Source organism: Frankliniella occidentalis, unplaced genomic scaffold (genome assembly GCF_000697945.3).
Source record: "Frankliniella occidentalis isolate FOCC.00 unplaced genomic scaffold, Focc_3.1 Scaffold39, whole genome shotgun sequence".
Classification (NCBI taxonomy): domain Eukaryota; kingdom Metazoa; phylum Arthropoda; class Insecta; order Thysanoptera; family Thripidae; genus Frankliniella; species Frankliniella occidentalis.
Genome location: NW_026267169.1, coordinates 217,164 through 222,343, shown reverse-complemented (window position 1 = coordinate 222,343; position 5,180 = coordinate 217,164).

The window sequence follows — 5,180 nt, the reverse complement described above, 5'->3', positions numbered from 1 at the left end:
TACCCCGCTCCACACCGCGACATTCTATTCCCTTTCCATTCCACTCCGTTCCGTTGCCAGCAGGATTTCAGCCCGACGGGGCGGCGGTGGCGGCGGTAGCAGCTCGGCTCCGCGGCGTCGACCTCGCGACAACCTCCGTGACCCCCGTGAGCCAGCCCGAGCCCGGCCCGCCTGCTGTTGCTCGCGCTGCCATTATGAGAATGTCATCGCGCGCCTCTGCGGCACCGCCAGGGGTAACCGCGGCGGGGCGGGGGTAGAGTGAAACGGGGTAGAGTGGCAGCAAAGTGAAACGGAACGGGGCGGGTAGCGCGAGTCGGGGTGGGGGTAGAATTGAGTGGTGGGACAGGGTCTATGGCGGTCCTGGGCCGGGCGGCGGGGGGTCGTGCGCGGGGCAGCGGAGGCTCCACGGGGGTGCAGTCACCTCCAGGCTCCCCTGCTCCAGGCGCGCCCAGGCGCAGAGCTGGAGCCTCGCGGCTATGGAGCTCACATTCACTCGACCGGCATGATTCCTTATTCATAATCTCGAGTTTTCCCCATCGCGCCCGCGCGCCGCGTCTTTTGCTCGCTTTTGCTGCTCCGCTGTTTAGATCTACGCTTCGGCTGGATGCCTTGGCTTAGTTGAGCGTGGAAAATCCGGGGTGTGGGTTTTATGACGGATTCTTTTTCTATGTTCTTTTTTCCGGGCGGAAGGAGCGCGCAGCAGCAGCAGCTGTCTGATACGGTTGATACGACGAACGAGTCCCGCGCCGCGCCGCGCCACCCCGCCCCATGAGCGGCATGACCGCGACCAACGCCAACCCGGCGCGCGTTGCATTGGGAACTCAGCCGCGAAGCTGCATTTCCATTCTATGGCGGCCTCCGTCCCGTTCCCCCCCGGTGCCATGGCCGCGCTCCCCGCCCCGCGCGCCGCTCGCCCCGGGCGGCCAGATGGGAGGCGGAAGCTGTCCCCATGGCAACGACAGCTGCGAGCTCGCGTGCGCGCCGCGCGCGTCCAGGGGGAGGCGGCAGAGGAGGAGGAGGTTGAGCAGGGCGAGCAGGAGGGAGGGTGGGCGAGCAAAGCTACCGTGCAGCGCACAGGGGGCGGGCGGGCGGGTGGTCAGGACGATCCATCGACAGACCGGGTAAATACGAGACGAAAATGAAGCAGAAACCATTTACTCGCACGCCGATTCCTGGAAAACAACAACAACCCCGCGCCCGTCGGAAAAAGCTCCTTTCTCCGCGGGTTTGGCTTTCCTGTGTACCGGCCGTACCGTTCGCTTCTGCTGCATTACATGCCGCTTATTACAATCCCTGGCGCGGTCGCGCGGGAGTGCGAAGGGTTGAGGTGGGGAGGGAAGGGGAGGGGAGGGGGGACGAGGGTGAGGGGGTTGACGGCCTGGTGACAGAACCAGTCATACCAGAGCCGGAGCCGGGGACGCCGGGCGGTGGCCGGGGCTCGCGGAGCTGTATTGTGTTTACTCCGCTCTTCTCGGGTTCCAGCCCCCTACCCTAACCCCGCCCCACCCCTCTTCCCTCGCTGGAAATCAAGCCCCATTCTGCTGCGCCGCGCTACGCCACGCCACCCTCGCCATCCCCTGGTCTTCTTTGTGTTGGCTTTCACCTGGCGGGGAGGGGTGGCGCGGCGTGGCGGAGCGTAGCGCGGTCGGTGTGTGCCGCGCCACCGGTCCGCGGCGGGTCCGCGGAGCGCGCACACTCGTCTCCCTTCTGTTAATTTATCTCTTTATCGGCCCCGCGGCGCGGCCGGTCCGTCTCTCCCGCCCAGGTGCCATAGCCCGCGGTCCGCTCGGATGCCAGAATGGCGGGAATCATACTTACTTTGAAGGGCTCGACTCCCGCCTCGGCCCGGTCTCTGCTGGCAGCGGACCGTAATTTGCGACACATTGTACGTAATTGCACCTCGAAGATGCCATGCCACACAAAACCAAACACCACATCATTATCTGAGGAGGGGGGAAACTCCAAAAGAGAGTACGTATATATGTACGACGTACGGATATTCGTGTTTCCCTTTTTCGATGGGAACCGATACCTGATCATTTGGCATTCATTCTGCGGTCGTATATGGAGGTTGGGCGGGGGCGGCGGCCGCGGGGATGACCTCGGTCAGAGGGGAATAGGAGAGAGATAAGGGGGAGAGGAGGGCGACGGGGGTCGGGGTGGCCTGTAGCAGCGGAGCAAGGGGAGCTGCAAACATCCAGGGACCGCCGTATGGCCAATAAATATATTGCAGTTCGGACGAGCGCGCCCCGCGCTAGCCGGCTGGAAAACTTGTCTCGCCGTTCGCTTCTTGCAGGCAGCAGCAGCATCCCTCTATACCCGCCGGCCCGGGCACAGGTAAACCAATATCGGGGAGTGGCCACGGGCGAGTGAGTGGCCGCTCTCTCGCGCACCCACCCGCCCGCGCCGCTCGCCTTCGCCGTGGACAAGAGCGCGCCCGGCACGGAGACGGGGGCGGCAGCTGTCGGAGGACGCCGTCATGTTATTTGTTGTGCTCGGGGGGCCAGGCGGGACGGACACCACCGGCCGGACCTGCTCCGGCTGCTTGTCTTATCGCGGTGTGCATCGCCCTTTTCACTCTTTCTTTAGAGTGTGTGTTAGATTTGAAATTGAGATTGTATCACTCAAGCAGCTGAGAAAAGTTGGCTTGGCAAAAGTCACACTTAAAAGTCTGTGGATCAACCGTGTTGCTGTTGACATGGAACCATGTTCACTTTTCGGATTCATCACACATCTACTAGCGTGGAAATTGCGTCGCGCAAAGTTTGACTGTCGGGATATCTCTCAGTTAGTTCTATTTGTAGAGCAAGCAGGAGGTGTGTGCACAGAAGGAGGCTATGGGGAGGGAGAGGAAGATAGAAGCAGGGCAGAGCTTGTTCAACAGGACCAACCTCCACCGCACCGCTGGCTGCTGGTTAGGCCAGTTAGGCTCTAGGGGGCAGACTGGACAACACAACAAGAACAAGCTGCCGGCCTAGAACTCCTCCATGCGGAGGAGCTGCGGAGCCTGCACTATTGCAGCAATCAACGGCGCGACTTGCAAACTGCAAACGCAACGTGTTTGTCGTCTCTCCCCCGGGTACCACCTGCGGTAGAGATCCACTTTCACACAACCAGAAGCACCGTTTGAAAAGCTTCTCCACAAGTAAACGTGTATAGTCCTAAACCCTCAACGAAAATTATTTGCCTAGTAACTACTTATAAAAGCGTTAGTGCTGTTACGGTGGCCCATAGACTCTTTCCTTTGTTTTGCTTATACTGTACCTCATGCATGCAGAATAAAAGAAGGCTCTACACGGAAAAAAATAAATAGTTCTCCCAACTAAAGTTTAAGTTGATTCCCGTATAACGAAGAAATTTTGGCTCAAGCAACCAGTTTTTGATTGTAACAACCAGCATTAAGTCGAGGGAACAACGCCGTTGTTGGGAGAACGAAACCTTGCCTTGTCCACGGAAAGGATTGCGTTTGTTCTCCCAACAACGGCGTCGTTCCCTCGACTTAATGCTGGTTGTTACAATCAAAAACTGGTTGCTGGAGCCAAAATTTCTTCGTTATCCGGGAATCAATTTAAACTTTAGTTTGGAGAACTAAATTTTTTTTTCCGTGTAAGGACCACTGTATTATCAAGAAATCGTTTAGTATTACTAAACTTTTTCCTAGATTACTAAACATTTTCTTAGTACCCTAGTTATAATAACAGGGAAACGTTTGGTAATATTTGAAAAAGAAATTCTAAGTAATTTGTTGATAATATACAACTGCTCAAAACTTAATCAGTTACTATGCAAATTTTCTAGTGAAAAATTTTAAAGGATAGTTATTTCTCACTGATTGCCTCTGAAGTACTGCCCAAAACTTGTGGGCGAAAACTCCGAACTCTGAGTCGTGTAAATTACTCAATAATGACAAACTATAGATCTCCACATTTCATTTCCCCCTGTACTGACGTGAGAATGAGTGTGGTTTACTTTGAGGCAGGCGGCTCGTGTATTAACGTTGGTCGAGCATACTCAGTAATGAAAAGAATAGCTTGCAGCAGGCGGCAGGGAAGGGGGAATGGGGGGATTAAATATTTCCAGCGGCCCGGTGCAATATTCACGGCCACCTCGCGACCCGCTCGGCAAACTTTGGCCCTGATTAGCCGCCCTTTATCAAGTTAAAACATTTATTTATGATTTGGCGCCCATTAACGCGGCGCTAAGCTTCCTCCCCAGCCTGTTTGTTGTGCACAAAAGCGCGTGTATAGTGGCATGATTTGCGCTTTTCAAAATTGTGTTTCAAAAACAAAATAAAAACGTTTAAAAGGAATGACAACTAAGGAGAGGGGAGAAAGAGAATTATAAGGAGCAGAAGAGACAGGAGGGGGAGTACAGCTGGAAAAGGATAAGAACCCCGAAAGGGAAAGGTGCAGGATCTCTACAATACTGGCAATCAGTCCCGTGAGCGTGAGCGGCCAATGGCAGCCGCCCTCTGCGCCACCAACCCTCGCTGCCTTCTCACCGTTATACCGGCGGGAGAGCCTCACGGCGGCGAGCCCGGGCGCCGGTGAGCCCGGCGGTGGCGAGCGGATATGAGAAAGGAGTTGAGCGAGTCCGCGGGTAGCAGCGCCGTTGGGCCCTTGCTCCCTTTCTCTCTCTCTCGGAGGGCTGCGAGGGGGATAGGCAAATAGCGCAGGGGAGAGAGGCAATTTCCACAGCTTGCTGCTCGGCCGGGCCCCGCCGTCGGCTCCCCATCGCGGAGCTCCTTACTCGTCTCATCAGTGGCCCGGAGCCGCTGCTGTTACCGCTATCATGGCCATCGCCCAATGACCATAACGAGGAGTATCGCGGCGCCGCCCTCACCCTCTCCCTCTCCCTCTCCTCCCGCAAAAAGACCGCCGCGTATGCTCATCTTTTGCTGCCCCCGCCTTTTACGAGAGGGCCGGCTACAACCCAGCGAGTGGCCCGTATGCATCTTTGATTGAGTCGCATATTATTTTGGCTCGCACTCGGCCTGCTCCGTCTGCTCGCGCGCGCTCTCTCCCCTCACACACACACGGCATGCAAGTGGAATAGGAGTAAACTTGGCAACGCGGCCGGCAGGCTGGTTTTATTAGGAGTGTACGGACGGGGTGGGGCGCGGCGGTGGCAGGGGTTGATTCGGAGGCGCACAGCCGCCGCTGTACCACCCCGCCTCACCC